The sequence below is a fragment of the Podarcis pityusensis genome (assembly GCF_964106645.2).
Source record: "Podarcis pityusensis genome assembly, chromosome: 2".
Classification (NCBI taxonomy): Eukaryota; Metazoa; Chordata; class Lepidosauria; order Squamata; family Lacertidae; genus Podarcis; species Podarcis pityusensis.
The window spans coordinates 56,507,640-56,528,945 of record NC_138029.1 but is presented as its reverse complement, the minus strand read 5'-3'; the positions used below and the strand labels follow the sequence as shown (position 1 = coordinate 56,528,945).

General features: G+C 43.8%; 1 long non-coding RNA gene across 2 annotated transcripts; it reads left to right on the top strand.

Moving 5' to 3' along the window:
• The first annotated feature begins 4,544 nt into the window (after positions 1-4,544).
• On the top strand, positions 4,545-18,119 carry LOC308472293. 2 transcript variants are annotated; one of them, XR_013983410.1, is made up of 3 exons: positions 4,545-4,607; positions 6,328-6,413; positions 17,088-18,119. It is a non-coding gene; the product is annotated as an uncharacterized lncRNA (long non-coding RNA). The 2 variants fall into 2 exon arrangements; XR_013983411.1 differs by having other exon boundaries at positions 4,552-4,607; positions 6,276-6,413.
• Positions 18,120-21,306: the final 3,187 nt, after the last annotated feature.

Genomic DNA, 21,306 nt, shown 5'->3' with positions numbered 1-21,306 from the left:
AAATGGTGCGGCCCACCTGCAGACTTGAGTTGGACAGTCCGCTTTACAACCGCTGAATGACAACAACGGAGTGTGCTGTTTCAGACTGCAGGTGGTGTTCCATATAATGTCTGATCACTCCACGTTTAAACAAATTGCAAGAAGAAAACTACTTCATCAAAGAGAAACATTTGCCATACCCCTTTCCCTGCTGTCTAGTTTTCTACTTACAGGGCACCCTCTTTTGTTTTAATGTCGGACAGCATCTGCAGTACTAAGTGATCCATTCCATTCAGTCACTTCAGAACTCTTTCCTCTAATTCCTGACCTCTGCTGCGTGTGTGGATCCAACCTGTAATATGAGAAATCTATAAAAACCCAAATGAAGCATCACTTTAATTGATAGCATGTTGCTCACAGTGTAAGATGCATACCTTGGTACCTAATAAACACCATCGATAAGGTGTGTCCTGTTCAAGTGTTGGGCTAGGACTCGAGATTCCTGCTCAAATCCCCACTCTGCTATGAAGCTCACAGGGAGATCGGGTCCCACTATCTCAACTTGCCTCTGTTACAAGATGGTTGTGAGGATGAAATTGGAAGAGGGGAGGAATGAATAATGTATGATGTCCTGAGCTCCTTGGGGGAAAGGTGGACAAAAATAAAATATTTAACAAGTAGGTTTATGTGACATACATGCAAATACTGTAAACAGTGCCAAGCTATTTTGCACCCTTGGCACAGCTAAGGGCTTCCTCCACCCACTCCAAATTGCTAATATCAGTTTTCAAAAACAGATGTCTGGTATAAATGATCAAATTCTTCAAAATATAAAATAAAAATCAAATATTACCAGAAATTTGTAAGATATACCAAAAACTAATCTGAATAAAACTGTGCCCCTCAAAGGTCAGTATTCTGCACCCCTCTGAAGTCTGTACCCTAGGCAGTCGGCCTAACGACAGCACCAGCCCTGACTGGAAGCCGTACATTCTGGGCTTCATTTGTGTTCACACCCCCTACAGACTAAATCTCTGCTGCACAAGAAGTTAACTGAAAGTAAGGTAAAGCTAAAGGTAAAAGTAAAGGTGCCCCTGCCCGTACGGGCCAGTCTTGCCAGACTCTAGGGTTGTGCGCGCATCTCACTCTATAGGCCGGGAGCCAGCGCTGTCCGCAGACACTTCCGGGTCACGTGGCCAGTGTGACAAGCTGCATCTGGCAAGCCAGCGCAGCACACGGAATGCTGTTTACCTTCCCGCCAGTAAGCGGTCCCTATTTATCTACTTGCACCCGGGGGTGCTTTCGAACTGCTAGGTTGGCAGGCGCTGGGACCGAACGACGGGAGCGCACCCCGCCGCAGGGATTCGAACCGCCGACCATGCGATCGGCAAGTCCTAGGCGCTGAGGTTTTACCCACAGCGCCACCCGCGTCCCTTCTAACTGAAAGTAGACTTCCATAAGATTGCACCTCTGTGCATTGCAACCTCTGCCGTCCTATCTTGCTACTACAGAATTATACAGCTTTCTTTTGCTCAAATATATTCGGCTCACTGACAGACACACACACACACACACACACACACACACACGGCTTGCAATCCAGCTCACAGATTAGATACAATCACAGTTTACAAGTGTAATTGGCATCATAGGACACAGAATATCCCTTCTTGCTGGTGTTAAACTTTAGCCACCAATTTAAGCTACTACGTATCTTCAAGTTGATATGGTACTGTGTTTATCTGTATCTATCAGACTTACATACTGTACTACCTTTTGTCCAAAATCTCAGGGGGGTTGCAAGTATAAAGACAAGTAAAAATCATACAAAATGTAAAGGTTAAACATGTCTGTTTATTCAATGGGTTAGCTTAAAAGGGTTGTACAAACAGATTTTCGGCTGGCCCTTAAAGTTATGCAGTGTTGGCACCAGTTTAACCTTCAGAGAGAGGCATTTCCATTACTGAAATGCTATTGGGATGACAGGCATAGGATCACCCTTTACTTAACTGTGTGTCTTTAAAAAAAAACCAATGAATGTTTGCACTATTACACAAGTTCGATGCTGCCTGTTTTAGATTCTGCCGGGAGGTTTTCAAACATCCATGCTGTATGGTTGCCACTTTTTATAAACAGAAGTCTTTTTAAGATGCAGAAATCAATAAATGAATATTTCCCTCCGTATAGTGATGCAGTGATGGAGAGAAAGTTTCTTCTATTGACAGATGCCCATCATACTACTAATTGAAGGCACAGAGCCTTTGCTCAGAAAAAAATAAGGCTGGCAAGCTTATATCCCATGAGGGAGATGAAGGCAGGTCCCCCCAAATATCATAGGGTATGGCTGTGATCTTCTGCGCATGGATTTAACTTAGCAGTCCCATTTGTCTCAATTGCAAAAGAAAATGTGATAGCAATTCTCGGTGTGTAATGCAGCATGGGAAAAACCAGCAGAAAAGAAAAGTAATTACATTTGAAGTAATTACATCCAATTGATGAAACAGAAGAATAGTAGTTACCATGAATCAGATGACTTACTTGGGGAAAATTGTGAATAAAGTTCAAACTAGTATCTGAGTTTTGTCAGGCTTGATCTGATGTATCTTGAGACAACCCTGTACAAATAAAATGTTTCTTGTCCAGTCCTTCCACGACTATGAGTGACGTAAATGTTCAGATAATTCTGCAGCATCTTGAGTCAACCATATTCACATATCATAGCTTATTTAGATGACAGCTTGCCCACTAAGCTGCAAGTGAGAATAATCCTAGGTAACTATTGTAGGTAGGGCTGGGAGTGGGGAATGTTTTCAACACTGACCAAATGGTGAAATGCCTTCCTGTAGCTGTGCTGGCATCTTTGGGTGGGTGGGGAATGCTGCCAACTCACATGCAGGTGAAATTAGCTGGAAAATTGGTTTCTGGATACAGTAAAGCTGTGCTTCCTCCTTCCACTGCTGGAGGTGGTATACCTCTGAATATCAGTTGCTGGAAACTCAGGTCCTGCTATGGGCTTCCCATTGATTTCTGGCTGGGTACTGTACAAACAGAATGCTGGGCTAGAGGGACACACATCCTGATCTGGTCCTGGTATGATCCACTGTTCTCAGGTTATGTGCTGTTACAGAGATAAGGCAAAAATGGGATTGATTTATTTTTTAAGTGCCAGGTTGATGTGAATGATTTTGGGGCTAGGGAGGGAGTGTCAATGTTGTTATTGGGAGTAGAGTGGTACCTCGGGTTACATACGCTTCAGGTTACAGACTCCGCTAACCCAGAAATAGTACCTCGGGTTAAGAATTTTGCTTCAGGATGAGAACAGAAATCGTGCTCCGGTGGCATGGCAGCAGCAGGAGGCCCCATTAGCTAAAGTGGTGCTTCAGGTTAAGAACAGTTTCAGGTTAAGAACGGACCTCCGGAACGAATTAAGTACTTAACCCAAGGTACCACTGTATTGTTTTGTTTATTGTTTGTAATTTTTTTATTACTGTTAAGCGGTTTGGTTTCCCCTCCCCCATATGTTGTATGGAATATAAGATCCTCACCTTCCCCCCCATGGTTGGGTGTGTGTGTGTGTGTGTGTGTGTGTGTGTGTGTGTATTCAGTGTAAGTTGCTTGGAGACTCTTTGGGTGACAAGCATCTAATAAGTTTAATAAATAAATATGTACTGAGCAGGGAATGTGTGCATTCAAATTATATCTGCTGTACATAAGAAGGTACATCTGTAGAGATCCCAAGTCTCCATTTCTTTCTTGTCCAGCAAAACTAATCCCTGTACTTCTCAGTGCTTGGGGAAGTGAGGCATGATTAACAATACAGTACTAAGTATATGTGTGTAATATTTGGGGAATTTTTGTTCCTGCTCATATAGTGCCATTTGGACAAAAAAAAGTTTGTTTCCAACAAGGTGTCCTCTGGTAGATTAAAGTTTAGGCATTAACAGCCTCACTATTGTATTGATGCTCTAGTTTTCCTTCTGTATGCACGTCACTGATAAGCCTGACCAACAGAAACTCTTGAGTCTCTTATGAGCATTCCACTTTTAACCATTCATTTCGGCCTACGGAATTATGCTGTGCAAATTAGCTTGACTAAAGTGATAATTGTCTATTCTATTACTGCTCATGACACAATGCCAGTCATGAGAAGTGCAAACTGAACAAGCCAGCGCTGATACATTTTGCTGCCTGAGGCAAAGGACAAGCTGGTGGCTCCCCACCATTCCCCACCACCAATCCATGTATGAAAACTGGGATTTTACATCAACTCTGGCAGTGAGATAAATGCCCTCTGCTACACCTGAGGGCAGCAGGCTAGCTTAGCCTTAGAGGATACAGGACAGGTGAGATGGCTCATACAGCTCTGTCTTCAAACACCTCACCACTACTCCCTGACACACACCCTCCTCATGTTTGCCTCTTGAGTTGGCTGCTTTCCAGTAGGGCAGGCCTGAAAGCTCACTTTGGACTCTGGTGGAGACAACCAAGGGAGGAGACAGAAGAGGGAATGGAGAGGCAAAAGTAACAGGAAAAGTATTGCATAAATATGGAGGAGTGAAGGTCAAAGGTAAGGACGAAATGGAAACTATGAAAAATAGCATGGTGCAAAGTCACTGAGAACTTTAAAGGTAAGGAATGAACGCATTTGTGCTGAATTCATAAATGGGCAAGGATTTAACAATATATGTAATGAGCCACATAAACAGATTTTTAAAAGCAACTACTCTGTATTTAAAAATACTGCCAGTCTTAATGTGCTACCACTAGATATTTCATACAAAGACATAACTGTAGTATGACAACCAGTTAGGATGTGTGCTGTAACAGCCTAACAAAAAAGCATTGACATAAGAAGGTGAGATGATTCCTCATGCTAATCTGAACAATCATTTCTATGATATGAAATTCTATGAACAGCACATATGACAATAGCTTACAACAAACATTTTGGGGAAACTTGCTTTCCAGTGTTATCAGAAACTGAAGCTGGGGCAGAATTTCGTAACCCACTTAAAAGCTGGGTAAGAGCTGATGTCACAAATGTTACACCTGCATACACGGGTCTGCTCTCACTTCTTAGGCTTTCCAACATGGGCCAATTTCAGGACTCATTTTGTGCCATGAATCTAATGCATATTCTAATATGCTCAGAACTGAATCTATATTGCTTTTTCCTAAGAAATACTAAGTACCGTAATTGTTACTGATGTTCAAACATTGACTCAGTAAAACTATCACTTACCTGTTTCACATCAGGAATTTCTGAAGGCTTGCCATATATAAAAAATGCTTTATTAATTTTTTTAGCGAAAGAAAATACATCCCTTTGCCTCACCTGCCATTTAAACTAATCAAGATTTTGATTTGATATTCAGGCCTCTAAATTATCACTGTTAATTACTTAATGACTCATGACTGAATCCCAAAGCAACTCCCATTTCTGAACATTTTAATTGTAATGTTGAATAACTGCTTGTGTGCTTGCACTCTTAATGGTGCTGTTTGATAGTTCTGCTCCTTTTCAGTTTTACTGCTTGATTGTTCTACTCGTTGTCTATATGATACCATGCACTTATATTGTGATTACTCATATCTGCCTCTTGTTGTCCACCACTGCAACCTCTACTGCCAAATATCCAGTACAGTACTTCGTTTAAGATGCTTCCTAGACTGAGCAACCTAAATCATGCTTACTGGTACTGCTACCTCTCAGCCTACTCCTATGGACCCCTGGGCCCATAGCTGTCAACTTTTCCCTTTTTTAAAGGGAAATTCCCTTATTCCGAATAGGATTCCTCGCAAGAAAAGGGAAAAGTTGACAGCTATGCCTGTGCCAATAAGCAAAAATAGGATGTAAGAATTGTAGCATTAATGCTACTTTTAAACCAATGTGCTGCAATGACAGAGCAGTGTCCTACAGTATTGGTAACCTCAGCTATTAGTATTTGTGGCATAACAGAAGTAAGCTTGTTGTTACATGAAGATGGCATAGCCAGGGGGTGTGGCTGTCAGAAAAGTGGGACAGGATCAAGGACAACTCACACGTGACAGTAAAAGTCATTGAGACACAACAGAGGCAACACTTCAGAGGTCAACACCTAGAAATACCCCCCCCTTCCAATAATCTAGCTGGTTGTGGGTAAAAGCCTCAACTGGCCCTGTTTTGCAAATGCCTTCAAAGCAGCAAAATCTATCTGACTTTTCCTTTTAAAGCCCTGAAGGGCTACTGGTTTACTAGCTAGTTGGGATATATATGTAATCACCAATGGATGGACATTCTGTTAGCATTATTTCAGGACAAAGGAGAACTTTAACAAGATACTGCAATATATTCTCATCCCCTCGCAGGAGTGTTGCTGTTCAGGGCCCCAGCCAGCCAGCCAGCCAGCCAAGCCCACTGACAGAAGCCATTCCATTTTACCTCCACCACCCAAGTCAGTAATTTTTATTCTCTAACCCAAACTCCACATTCTGTAGCTATTGAATATGGTCAGTCCCCAGCCCTCATTGGGTTGGTTTCTTTTTCTTTTCTTTTTGCAGGGTGCCCTCTTGGGGTTTGGTGTTTTGTTTTTGTTTTATATTTCTGAAACTACAGTGCTATTGTTACCCCCCCCCCTTGTTTCTCAAGAGGCTGTGCTTGGCTCATTTTCTCACCACCTGAATATGCTAACAAGAGGGAGTGATAGAGGATTTGCGGAGGGAACAAATAGGGTATTTGTTCCCTCCTCAGAGCTGTTTGATCTTGCCTTCAGCTCATGCCTTCCCTGTCCTTCATCCCTCTGCTTCAGCCTACTTCCCTGGATTCCAGTCTTACCTCAAGCCTAGCTAACCGTGATGATTACCTTTCCTCTCAAAACTAATGCGCACATTAGCATTAGCAATTCAAGCCCATCCCAATCTGGTTTTCATAGTCTGGCTATGGCACTGACTGTGTTTATGGCCCAGACTGATTATCTCCACCTAGAGTCTGATAAGAGGCACTGCACCCTCTTAATCCTCTTCCATCTTTACTGTGACCTTTGATACAGTTTACCATGAGATGTTGATGATGTGATGCTGTGATTTGGCAAGGAGGACCTATAGTTTGGTGATGGGTCATTGCTCATCAGGTGGTTCCCTGTGACATTCTCCAGAATGCCATTGTCTCTGCCCACTGCATGAGGCACGTGTCTCCTGGTACTTCATTATAGAGCAGGGAGGGAAAACTGGATCCTACCAGCAAGCCACATCTTTATCTACTCCACCCCATGTCCCACAGGCCAAGTTTGACAGGTGGGTGGGGCCCTCTACCTGTCAATCACCTGAAGTCGCAATGACTTGTTTTTGCTCACATGGTTTGAAATTGAATTGTATGGCTCAGGGCACAATGCTTTGCAAGCTTCAGTGATTACTTTGTATACTGAGCATGCAAGTGCGGAGCTTTGCAGGCGCTAAGGATCAGGTGATCTTGGGTGTTTGCAAAGCCTTGTGCCCAGCACTTTTGCACGCCTCAACGATCAGCTGGTCATCAACACTTTCCAAACAAGGTGTGTGCAACTTTGTGGGTGCCACTAATCAGCTGGTGGTTGGTGTCTGCAACCCCCCACCCTTTTGGCTCAGTTGTGGGGGGCAGGAGGGTGTAGCTTGGTCAAAACAGGCTCGCAGGCCAAATGAGGAGGAGTGGCAGGCCATTATGAGACCCACTGCTGTTCTAGGGCCAGCCTTGATAGTGATGACTTTCCTAACTTTGGGTGATTTAGCACTGATCAGTAAGAAACCCATATCAATGTGCTTGCTTATTTATGGAAGATAAAACAGTTTAAGCATAAAAAGTGGCTTTTGAGGTTTAGCATGCCCTTCCAAAAATATAGAGAGTAAAAAAGTTTAATAAGACCTTATGCAGGCCACCCACTCACATTGCCCAGATCAGCATGTAGTTATAGGAAGGGAGAAGGCTGAAGATGGGGGGTGACCTTATCTGGAGATGTGGGGCAGAGCTTGAAGGATCCAGCTTAGCTGGTGGGGAGGAGAGTGAGAGAAAGAATCAGAAAGGGGAAGAGTTCACATTCAACCCACTGGCTTTCCTGCTTTCCTCATAACTGAAAGAGAGCAAGATTAGGGGACTAAGGAAGTTGGAAAGAAGTCATAGACCTATGGGGTGCTCTGTGGTCAGAATCAAGAATCAGAGCATTACAGCACAAGAAAAGAAGGGGGCATTTTGTGACAAGTCTAGCTAAGAGAGGCCCACAAATATGTGCAGTTCCTCTGGTGATAATGGTGGGTAAAGCAGGGTTGGGGGAGGGGCAGAGAGGGTGTAATGAAGACTAGGAATCCACTAATGCAGCTGTCGTTCCTAACAGTGGAAATCACTGCACCCCTGCCTTGCAAAAATATATAGTTGCAATGACACCGGCCAAGGGCTCTGGTAAAAAATGCTTATTATAAATGGTGTGTGTGAACATTGCTGATAAACGATAATGCCTTTAATTTTCTTTTTCTTCTAGACACCATACATGTGACACGAGAAAGCTGATAAAAAGCATAGGAGTGCTGACCCCTAAGGCAGCATAGATTTTGACTGTATGTAGGCTGCTTTGGGAGCCTTTTTAGTTGAAGAGTGGGGGGCCAGGTACTCTAAATATTTGTTTTGTTTGTTTGGAAGCTATATCACACCTTTCTGCTATATTGTGTCACAAACACCCTGCACCTAATAGCCAGTTGGCACCTAATGCAGAAAGTCCTTAGTGCGGCATGCCCAAGTATGCGGTGTTATGTATGTATGTTCATATGGACTTGGGCTGCTGTCGCTAGCATGAAGGCCTGGGAACCAGAAGCCAAGATCACACTGGAGCATATATTCCAGCTGTGACCATCCCACAGGACCACCCTTGGGGGGGGGGATAGGTGCTGTTGCCCTCTGCAATGTGTGCTCATCATCTCTGCCATTCATTTAAAGCTGTGGGTGTTTGACCTGTGCATCTCTTTTCATGACGGTTAGCAGAGAGGAAGCCTCTCCCACAATACTCACTACAGTTATTTCCAGGGTGGCCTGGGTTTTACGCTGCCCCATCCACCAAGGCTGAGAGACGTCATCCATCGGGGGGGCCACCAGGTGGCGCATTGGAAGATGGCCGACAATAACATCTCTCCGACCCACACGAGGTAATAAAGAGGCTGCTATGGGAAGTATGCAGTCTTCCTACCCCCCCCAGGAGATGAGAGGGACAGCCTTGCCAGCGACGTCCATAATGCACCCCCGGATTCGAAAGAAGGGAGTGCAGGACATTTGGCATCAGCCCTCGATGGGTTTGGTGCTTCCTGACGCTGTCTCCAATCAGCGCCCTGGTTCGCTTCAGCTCGAAAATATAATTGGAAATATATAATTGGAATGAAGCTGAAGCACTTACATCAAGCAAAGTTCGAAAGATAAGGCTGGAGATTAATGCATCTCTGTGTTTGGAGTGACAGGAGGAGACAAATAAATCAAGCGATGTCCACCATTATGAGACTGGTATGTGCAGAGCGAAAAAAGAGGGGGGGTGGAGGAAAAAACTTTTATTTTCTTTGCCTCATGTGAGTATTTATAAACCTCCACCCCAGAGAGACGAATCGTCGCCTTTTACTAATCGCAAGCAAGAATTTAAGAGCTGTGTGGAGTGAATTATTGATTGAAGAGAGGACTGGTAAATATGGAGTGCGGAGGAAAAATTCTATGACGCAGTTTTTAATGGCGTCTTGCTAAGACAGGCTTGTCGAAGAAAGACGAGGGGAGGAGGACCAGGGTCATTGGAATGTAAATGATGGATTGAATCTGATAACCTGGCAGAGCCCCTTTGTGATATACGTGGCAAGCTTGGGAAAATTAGTAGGACAGACCGAGGATAAATTTTTGAAGAAGGGGAGGAATGGCGGCTGTCCTTATGAGATATGACTTTTGGAGTGTGCAAAACCCACGCAGATGTTGTTTGTTCCTAACCTGCTTGTGAAGACTATCAGAGATTGCAAAGAAAGGAATACATGATAACAACAAGAAGATGAAGAAGTAATAAAGAGACTATCTGGACAGATCTGGATAGAACCGTTTGATAAAAGCAGTAACAGAAGTGATGTTTTGATTCTCGTTCGGAGCTTGATGTAAGGGTACCCCCAACAAAATTTAAAAATCTGGCTGTATAATTTGGAAGTAATATGATTTGGAAATAATGTGATTGGATTGGCCTGTTAATAAAAAATATGTTTTTTAAAAAAGAGAGATGTCATCCATCTCATGGCCTTGCCACTGGAGGTCCTTGCAGCTTATAGACCTGCTAGTTCTTCCTCTCTCTCATTATTGCCAGCAGGACAACAAACTCACACACTGGGATGCCATAGGGTGAAGGGAGAGGGAGAGAAACTACTCTCTAGCCACTTTCTCCACACTACTCTACCCAGCAGTGGGTTGAGCCAGTTAAAGTCCAGAAGGTCAGTTTCATGGAAGCCGACAGAGAAAATAAAAACATCTATGGTTGGCAACCATGATGTGAACATAAAGGAGGAGCTTGCCCTCTCAGTCTATGTCTTTATTGCCCCCTCGTGGTGAGAGCTGGTGCTCAGCAGAAGAGAATGAACTAATTCAAGCTTTTAGTGGTTCAAGTAAAAGAGTTCCCTGCCCCCCACTGAATTGTGTCAGAAGCAACCCTCACACACCACAACCAGTGTTTTGATGCCCCCCCCAGCATAGCTGTGAATGGAGGTGCCTAACCCTGAAGTTAAATGAAGGAAATGTGAAAGTAGAGTGTGCGCTATACAGTCTTCTTCTTCTTCTTCTTCTTCTTCTTCTTCTTCTTCTTCTTCCTCCCTTCATCCGAAGATCACAGGACAGTTCACAACAGAAAATACAAAATAAGAAAACAAAATACATAGTAAAATAAAAACAAGAACAAACCAATAACCCCCCTGGCAAAGGCACATTTAAAAGGCCATACATAGATTTGTTTAAGCAGCCAAAAAACCCATCAGGATGGTGGATTGAATCCTGATACTGTACTTTCAGAGAAGAAGCGCAGGAAAGCCTTGCAGCTAGGGGGATGTGTAAATACTTTTCTTGTTCTTTGGGGAAGAGGGTGGTTAAAAGGCATTGGGAACCGGAATGATTGACTGGGGTGGGTGACAGTTTCTTGTTTCTGCATGCCAACCACTCCTCTTTCATGACGTTTTGATGGTGATGTGAGTGGTGTGTTATGGGAAATCTGGGAAAGTTTCAGAAGTCTGCGCAGCCCCATGCTCTTGGTTCTTTCTCTTTTTGCACTTGAACCTTTGTTGCAACAAATAATGACCAGGTCTACTGACCGCTGATTAGCTTCTGTAACTTGGCTGGAGACTCCTTTTTTGCTGACTGGAGGGACCCACGGGGAGTGGCACCCCGACGAGCTGGGTTGCGGAATAAGTCCTGTACCCCCATTATAGAGAAACGTTTTCACCTTGCGCCTAAAGATATGTAATGAAAGCACCAGGCAGGCCTATTTGGGGAGTGCATTCCACAAATAAGGACCTACTACAGAAAAGGCCCATTCTCATACAGTATTGTTACCTTCTGGACTTCTTGTGGAGAAGGCAACCAAAAAAGGGCCTCAGATGATGATTGCAGGGTCTAGATTGGTTCATATGAGGAGAGGCAACCCTTGAGGTCTTGTGGTCCTGGGCCGTTTAAGGGGTGATGAATATTTTTTTCAGACAAAGCACTATATTGCCTCATGGGGAACCTTCCATGGGTCCCTCTCATGACCTCGTGGTTACTAGATCCAAACATGGAACATAATATCTTTTGCTGGGTTGTACACCAAGCTGTATGAAAAATCCATACAGAACTCCCCTTTATTTTATATATGATTCTATAACATAATATAAGAAAGAGAGGGAGTTGGTAGAATATACAAAGGATTATCCAAGTGTAGCAAACATATTGATTAGGACCAAGCTGTTTCAGTACTCAAGGGTCAACAAATCGTCTGTTGGTTTTTGTTCTAATTATCATTTCTCAGGCCTTCTGTTTCATGCCCTGTGAACCTGATACTACTGATTCATTTTAATGTAATGTTCCCATGGAAACATGCTGTTGCCTTTCTGTTTCCTTAGTAAATGCTTGCATGGTGAGTGTCCCAAGCATTGGACTATAAAGATCTGCGGTATTTTTAGATGCTGAACTCACATTTCAGTGAACATGGCGTATCTCTGTGTGGCAACAGTTCACAAACAACACTGCTAGAAGGTGATGTTTGTGGGTGTAAGAAGGATATTACTGAGGTGAATAATAATAATAATAATAATAATTTTATTGTTTATACCCCATCCATCTGGCTGGGTTGCCCCAGCCACTCTGGGTGGATTTGCAGAAACATACACCTTTCAACAAATTATTGGAATGTATTTCATGTTTTATTTACATCTACAAGTGTTTCTCTTGTGCAATAAATCTCAATCTCTAGTGACTCTGAAGCCTGCCTCAATGTGTGAAGTGGGTAAGTAAACATTGGCGAAGGAGTAGTGAATCATTCAACTGTCTATGCTGTACTATTCCCAATCCAGTTGGTGTTGTTATAATCTGCCAACATGACTCCCAAGGATATTCCTTTTATAGCTCAGAGGCACCTCTGTCATTCCCTTTAACAGAAAATGCAGTCAATGCCCACTGGGCCCAACATCAGGACCCAGTATACCCAAGAAGCTATTGGGATACACCCGCCACAGCACCTTGCTTCGATTCCCATAACTACCCCACCTCAGCATTGTGGTGTTTCACACCACTGCAACCACTGTGATCTAGGTGACTACGTGCATGGGTTCCTCCCTCCTCTTGAGTAAGGTAAAGGTAAAGGGACCGCTGACCATTAGGTCCAGTCGTGACCAACTCTGGGGTTGCGGCGCTCATCTCATTTTATTGGCCAAGGGAGCCGGCGTACAGCTTCCGGGTCACGTGGCCAGCATGACTAAGCCACTTCTGGCAAACCAGAGCAGCACACGGAAACGCCATTTACCTTGCCACCGGAGCAGTACCTATTTATCTACTTGCACTTTGAGGTGCTTTCGAACTGCTAGGTGGGCAGGAGCAGGGACCGAGCAACAGGAGCTCACCCCGTCGCAGGGATTTGAACCGCCGACCTTCTGATTGGCAAGTCCTAGGCTCTGTGGTTTAACCCACAGCGCCACCCACGTCCCTTCCTCTTGAGTAGTCTCATGTAAATGGAAGCGTCCAGCAGCTAGCTGTGCACCTTGCTGGTGGCCCTGAAGATCCTGGATAACTTGTCATGTGCTCTACTCCCATGGCCCTGCTATTAACAAGCCCAGGCAACGTGTCGGTCCTCTGGTCAGAAGACACTGCAGGAACAGTGGGCTCTTTAGGATTGCTGGTGATGCTGAGTTTCTCTGGGAGCCCTGTTCCTCCCAGAAGACCTCAGGCTCAGGATGGTAGATGCCAGCAGAAATGGAGTCCAATGGGACTTCTAAGAAATGAAAGGATAGCATGTTCACAGAAGTGTTTTGGTTTTTTTAGAAACCAATAACAACCAAGAGTGGGCACCCCCCCCCCAAAAAAAGCTGCCCAGTGAGGACTGATCATGTTCAGTGGTCACTGGGAGCTGCAGAATGTTGAGTGTCCGTTGGGGGCAGGGGAAACCGAAGGTGGGAGGGGGAGAGGGACTTGGCCTGTTTGCATGCCTTACAGATTATAGCTGCCGGGCAGCCTTGCAAGAATGTCACTGTCAAATGGCAGACCAAACTGATGGAATATGCAGAAGTGGCAAGACTGATGGGGAAGATCAGAAACCAGGAAGACCAAGTATTTTTAAAAGATTGGAATGACTTTTTAGTATATGTAAAAGACTACTACAGCCAGCTGAAATCATTGGCAGGAATACAGTGAAACTTGGAAAGTGAAATGAACTTTGGTTACTATGATTGCATAATAAATATAAAACGGTAAAAAGATTCAGGGGGAAAGGAACAAATCTTTAGAAATGGAACCCATGGAGGGAGGGGAAGAGGTCTGAAGGATCAAAGGAACCTTTTTATTTTTATGTTTTGAAATGGATATGGTCAGTGGGTTTTTTCTTAAAAAAATGTTTAGGGGTACTCTCATTTTGACTCAAGAAAATCACCATTTTATAGTTGACATTAGAAAAAATAAATACAGTAAATGGGCAAAAGTAAAAAGATTCACAAAATGTTTAGGGGTCTGCGTACCCCTGCGTACCCCCCAGAAAAAAACAACCACTGGATATGGTTATTGTGTATAACTTTATGTAAAAATAATTTTATTTTATTTTAAAAAAGAGAATTCTAGTCAGCCTTATGGTATTGTGAGTCATACCAGTCGGGTATGGTTTAGTAATTCCGCTCATGTTCAATAAAAAGTGGCGTACAAGGGGGAAAAAGAAGAAGAAAAAGAATGTCACTGTCAAAACCACACCCACCAAAACCTGAGGGATAAAAGTGCAAAAAAGAACACACAACTTCACAACCAGATTCTTTTCTGGTGCTGTTTCAGATCTTTCATAAAAGTTGAACTATCTGTGTTAGGAGAAAATAAGTGACTGGAAGGAGAGGTTGGCATGGGGTACTTTCAAAAAGATAATGATGTTGTGTGGAGCCCTGTGAAAACCCCCATAATGAACCATAAAGAAGTCACTCTGCTTGGAAGCACCCTTGGATTATTGACAATAAAATAAGAAGCCACCGAACTTATAACCAGGCCTTTAAAACAGAGAAGTTTTATGGACCATATAAATAATCAAAATACAAATTTCCTTCAAATATTTGGAAACTTGTTCTGGTGGAAAGTGGCTTATATACAACTTTCAATTCCACAGACAGTTGGGATGTTCTGAGAACTGTGTAACATTATCTGCCTGCCGACGATTTGAATGTGGCCTCTGAGAAACATGATATTCCTGAGTGCAGGAGACTACAAACGCCGCTTGTGCATGCACACCCGAGAATAGCACTATGAGCAATATGTTACATGACATGCTAGGGCTGCGTGCAATGACATCAGGATTGATTGACACAAATAGTAGCTATGGTTTATATTCAGGTCACAGCTATTTTAACGCTCAGGCGTGGTCAGTGGTTTTCAGGCCATGTCACAACATACAAGGCCAGGACATCTGGACATAAGCCAGGATATAAAGGCAGGCAGGTGTGAAGTGTATTCCTGCACTATTTTACTTGTTCACAAGGTAAGTAAAGGGAACAGGATAAGGAATTATTAATACCCTTATGCTGTAATTCTAGAAATGGGAATGTGCCATTTAGCTCAATGTGACTCACCTCCAGGCCGATATGTCTAGGATCACACTGTTAATCAGATATAGTACTTTGTTTTGTATCCCATTCAGTCCTACTCAGAGTAGACACACGGAAATGAATAGACCAACATTATTTATATCCATGATTTCCATTGGCTACAACAATAATTCTGGAAACTCTTTCTGATAATGAAATATACCGTAATTGAACAGAAAGGATGACTTATTAATGAGAGCGGGATACACGCTGGGAAAGAAAGGGGTCTTTCTCTGGTTTATAAATTTATATCCCAGTCATATAGAAGGCAGAGTTTTCACAATAGAGCCTGGGAACCTCTCTGATGCAACATAGATAGATATAGATAATTGGGCATCTGATGAGGCCCATGGCTGACACCCAGAGCCACCTTCTCCTTGCTGTTTCTGCCTATTCACTGTTGTCTCCAAGGCTTTAGTGGGGCTGAGCCAAGCAGTGATATCAACAAGTAGGACTAGCACCCTCATGTGCCCTGCCCTCTCCTTCTGGGCAGTGGTATGGATTGGGCCCAGAGGGAGACACTCATGCCAATGGCAAGAAGGGGGGACAGACTCTGGGATGAGGCCAGCTGAGGACGTTTTGCCCAGGGCTGCCATCTCAAAACTGTGGAGCGGCTACTGGCGGTGCAAAGGATGGCACTCACGTTATGCTGGCATTAGCCCTGACATAACAGCCGCTGGGATGGTTGGATCATAACAGGATTAGCCTGCTATAGCCATGTTCTTCTGATAGTTTCCTTGCCATATATAACTATCAATATATATTTTTTTCTAGTAGGGAGAGCTTCACTGAGGTGTCAAGTGACATGCAAAACAGGTGTGAGGAGACAGTTGTAGGCTATTATATCAGCATGAAAGATCTTGTGATGCATGTGGGCTGCTGTATCCCATCCCGGTCATGTTCTGGCAAGGGGTCTCTTCAAAAGGAAAGTGAAAAAAGACAGAAATACACATGACGTCAATGTTAGCTTTCACAGTGACTTTGGTTTATTCTGTCCTGTAAACTACAGACTTTCCCATTATCATCATTACATTTATACTCCACCTTTCCTCCCAGGAGCTCAGGGTGGAGCACATAGTTCACTCCCTTCTCCGTTTTATCCTCGCAACAACCTTGTGAGGTAGGTTAGGCTGAGAGAGTGTGACTGCCCCAAGGTCACCTAGTGTCACGAGAACAATTCTGTTCCTTTAATACTCAATCAACTGCTGAAGATATTTAGCATTTAAGTCATATGACCTCAGTAATGATACTTATCCTTTTTATTTCACTTACCCTAAGTGCTCACATGCAACCTCTACAGCAGCTTTATGAGGTAGGTTTGGTTCATTTTGCCAATATAACAGGAGGCGAGAATGAGGAAGATAACACTTGTCTAAGTGCCTAGAAAGCATGAGTCTGACCAGATTTCCATTTGTCTTAATGCTTTCCCTGGAAAACCCACTGGTTACCACTGAATCAGAGCTAATGTCAATCCTGATTTATATTTGCTCTGATTCAGCGGTAAACAGCAGGTTTTCCCTGGGGGAAAGTGGCAGGACAAGCCGATGTGTGGACGAGCCCTAAGGCTACCTATGACATTAAATCAGGGGTTTTCAGCTCACCATTGTGCTTTTACCCAATTACCAAGCATTGCATTAGAATTTGGTCTCAGGGCCTTTACGGACTGCTTTATTGCAAGTGTCTTTAACCCCATAGCACAGCATTAATGATAGATTTATTTTGCTTTCTTTTTTGTTCTGTGATGCTTCTCCACTGCTTACTACACCATTGCTATCTGGAGGGGTTATAACCAGTGCTTTTTTCCCCCCTAGGAAAAACAGTGCCGGTGCTTAACAGATTCATGGTGATTTGCCTTCCACCACCACCATCCCTTTTCACAGGGGTGCATCACGGAGCCCCTCAAAATGTCTGCCACCTGATGAGCAAGACAGTCAGACACCTGTCCTGTCCCTTCCCTTCATAGTGGCTAAGCCACACTGTACCTGCACTGCCGCCCAGCCATGCATGTGCACGCTCACAAGATTGTTTTTTGGGGGAAGGTGCCAGTACTGTGTCCCACTGAGTGACCACCAGAAAAAAGCACTATAACACAACAAAAGCAGCAACCCCTTCTACACACAAAAACACCAGAAGATTTGTGGCATGAAAAGTTATATGATTTCAGCAGGAAGTTACAAGCTATTCACTGATGGGAAATGAAGCAGTATTACTGCTGCAAAGCCTCTGCAGACACGAATGGTATTGAAATCAGGATTGTGTATGACTACTCCAATAGCATAATGAGAACAAATTGTTGTGAATGAACAATAAAAAAGACATTGAGGGGCACTCAAGCTCTTCTGACTGCAACCCCTCCACCTGGCTGCTGATAAAGAGTTAGGGCTGGGGTTCACTCGACTGGCACAACTCAGAGACCAGCTTCCACTCAACTCTTATCCTCCATGAACTATTTCCATTCAAGCTGGCCATTATAATAACTATGTAACTTTAAGAATTAATACTGACTCAGTTTGCATAACTTTTCTCTTCGAACCTCATTCCTTTTCCCTTTTGTGTCACTCTTACAAGACTGTAAGTCTGAAGAGAGGGGTTGCCTTGGTTTTTTAATCACAGTACAGCACTTAGTAAATTTTAGTCACTTCATAAACGAGATACCATAATAATCATAATATTTACTTACTGCAGAAATCCTGATCCTCCCCACCTCCCTACGCAGGGTCATGAGAATGTACCAAATCCACTTTATTTATGCAGCCTGAATTTGGTGGAATGCAAAATACTGACAGTCTGGCAGCTGCCTATGACACTCAGGGACAAAATATTTTGGTTTTAAGCCCTGTAAAAATGTGGCTTTCTCACAACAAAGGCATGACTAAAATATCTTTGAATCCCATGCTGCAGTTGAGGAATTATTCTCTCCCCCCTTCCAGTTTCAGTGGAAAGCAGACCAAATTCTATTTGTCTAAAGCCTAATGGATAAAGCAAAGTGAATGTCAAAAGTTAAGCCCACAGCAGGTCCTGAAGTTTTGATCTAATAGATGTCAGGCAAAGATTCAGCTGGCGCACCGCTACCCACACCTGGCCGAGGGGAAGAACTACAGGGAAGTAAATTAGCCCACCCAGACCCAGTGATTTGTCAGTTTTTTTGTTTATCAACAAGGCCTAGCACTTTATTTCTTGCCATTACTATTTGCCTCTGCTCCTCTGCTCTTGTTCTCAAGAAAGCAAGTTCAGGCATAAGGCTCTGACCTACATCTTCTGACCCACAGATGCGAATAATTCATTCATCTTCTCTGTAATCTCATTTTCACCCTTGACCATATCTTTGACTTCCTTCTTATCTAAAGGTCCAATCTCCTACCTAGTCTTACTACTAATGTAATTTTTTTAAAAAAAACATGTCGCTGCTCTTTTTGTTTTTAGCGATGTGCACCAGTTTCTGCTTGTATTTCTTTTGCTGAAGTGTGTTCTTTTTTCCCATTTGGACTTCAGAGTCCTATATCACCACCCACAGCAATTCTGTGGAGCAGTGTGGCCCTATTGGGATTTCTGGTTTCTTGGACTCTTATGCCCTTTTTGCACCACCACCTTCAGAATGCCCTTCCTATGTCCCACTGCTTCTTTCCATTTTACTATGTTTTATTCCATTTTACTATGCTTCCTACTGTATATTTATGCTCCCCTCTAACACCCAACACTCCAGCTTGCCCACCTGGGCTTGGAGACTGCTGGCATTAGCATATAAACATAGGTTATCTCTCCAAATGTCTTCCACACGTTTTACCTTACGGTGCTTTGGGTATCATACGAAGATGAAACCTCCTCCATGTGACACCTGCCATGCTTCTCCAGGTTAAGATTATCTTGGTCCTAGTGTATATGGGCTAGATCATAACAGCTAGATCATAATACATCCTTCTCCTGCTGCTGAATTGTTGGATAACTGCTCCGTGTAGTGTGGGTTCTGCTCCCTTTGACACATTAATGTTGCTAGGCAGACATCTAAATGATGACTGCCTTTTATTCAGACCCAGGGACCTGCTCACACCATGAAATCATAATCTGTAGCCCTTCCTGCTTGTTAGTAGTAAAGTGGGTGACAACCAGAGAAGGATGTTTTCAGCTGCGTTTCCTTCCATGGGATGCCTTTTCCAGAGACTTGTCTGGCACCTTCTTTGCTTTCTTTTAGGTACAGCACAAAACCTACCGTAGTTTACCCTCCCAGGCTTTCAAGATATTTTAGGCATTTTAAAATATTGCTGATCGTGTGGCTTTATCTGCTGGCTGTTTTTATTGGGTGGTTGTTTCTTAAATGAATTTCCATGGTAGGGTTCAGATCTGAATCATTTGCCATACAAGTGCTCTCCTTAGTGTGTTACTAGCAAGCTGGAAACTGCACCTTAAACATGCAACAGTTGCTTCATTTAAGCTCCCGGACAAAAGACTCCATCTTTTTGAATGAATATTGTTCCTCCAACAACAACTGCCAACACTTGCTAGATGTTATATAGGTTGGGGAGGGAACCTCCCTAAACCATAGAAATTAATACAACCATACCTTGGAAGTCGAACGGAATCCGTTCCGGAAGTCCATTTGACTTCCAAAACCAAAGCACGGCTTATGATTGGCTGCAGGAAGCTCCTGCAGCCTATCGGAAGCCATGGAAGCCATGCCAGACATTCGGCTTCCAAATATTGTTCAAAAATCAGAATACTCACTTCCGGGTTTCAGTCATTCGGAAACCAGTTGGTTTGGGAGCCAAGCCGTTTGAGATCCAAGGTATGACTGTACATGGTAGGATTCTGACTAATTGGGACATGAAGAGAGAAATACAAGCTGGAGAGGAATTCCTGCTCTAGCCTATGCCAAACAACCTGGCAAAGCAAGGGCCATTAAGAAACAATAGAGGGTCACTGAGGGCCATTGGTACTGCAAGAAAACTGTCCTTCCCTGCTGCCCTGAGGTGTGAAGAGAGACAGGAGATTTGGAAGGTTGCCAGCATAACTGGACATGATGTCAGTGGAAGAGTTTGGGGCCTTTATGTAAATATGGCCTGCAACCATATAGCAAAAAGGGGCCATGAGAATTCAATGGTGAGGAAAATAAAGTATTTGTACACTCAGATGGATTCTTCTTCCAGCGCCAAGGCTGGCACGGAAAACTCACTCTGGTGTGCATTTTATAAGTTTTGAGGCCAAGTCCTGGCCCAGATTCTACTCCTCCCCCCCAAATCAGTTTTGAAATGAGCACTTTGGAAAGTGCAGGTACTGGGGAGATTCTTGTGGAGAACTGCACTGCTGCAAGAGAAGCCCAGAGACAGATATGAAGGAATTCCAGCACACTTGTGAGGCAAAGGCTAGTGGTGGGAAACATTTTTCAGCCTTGGGTCCACATTCCCTTCTGTTCAATCTTCTGAGCTCCGAATGCCAGTGGTGGGCGTGGCCAGGGCCAAAAGTGGGTGGAACAAGAAATGTTATACAATAGGCTAGTCTCCATACATCCCCCTTTCTAGCCTCCCTCCAGACAAACAAGAAACTTTCCAGCCAGGCCCAAAACACCTGGGAGTGCAAGGCAGGGTCAGTGAAGGGTGTGGCCTGGGTCGGATAAAGAGGCTGGAGGCCCTATTCCTCCTTCCCTTCCAACACCCTTCAGTAGACAAACTGTGAGTGTTTTAGGCTGAAGGGATGGCACCGCCTGGGAGAAGCACATTCGGAGTCTGGATGCTGGCAAGTTTGGAGGAAGGTGCGAACTATGCTCCAATCAACGACCAGTCAATTGATTGGTTGGTTGTAAGCTCTTCGGTTGCCCTGGGCAAGATAACACGACTAACAAATTACATAAATAAAATAAAATACCGACGAAGAAGCTGCCTTGTATTGAGTTAGATAGACCACTGGGTCCATCTAGTTCAGTCCTGTCTACACTGAACTCCTCTGGTTTCAGGCAGAGGCGACACCAGGGATCGAACTCTGCGCCCATGAACCTATTGCATACACACCCCAAGCCCCCACCACTGAGCTACGGTGTCC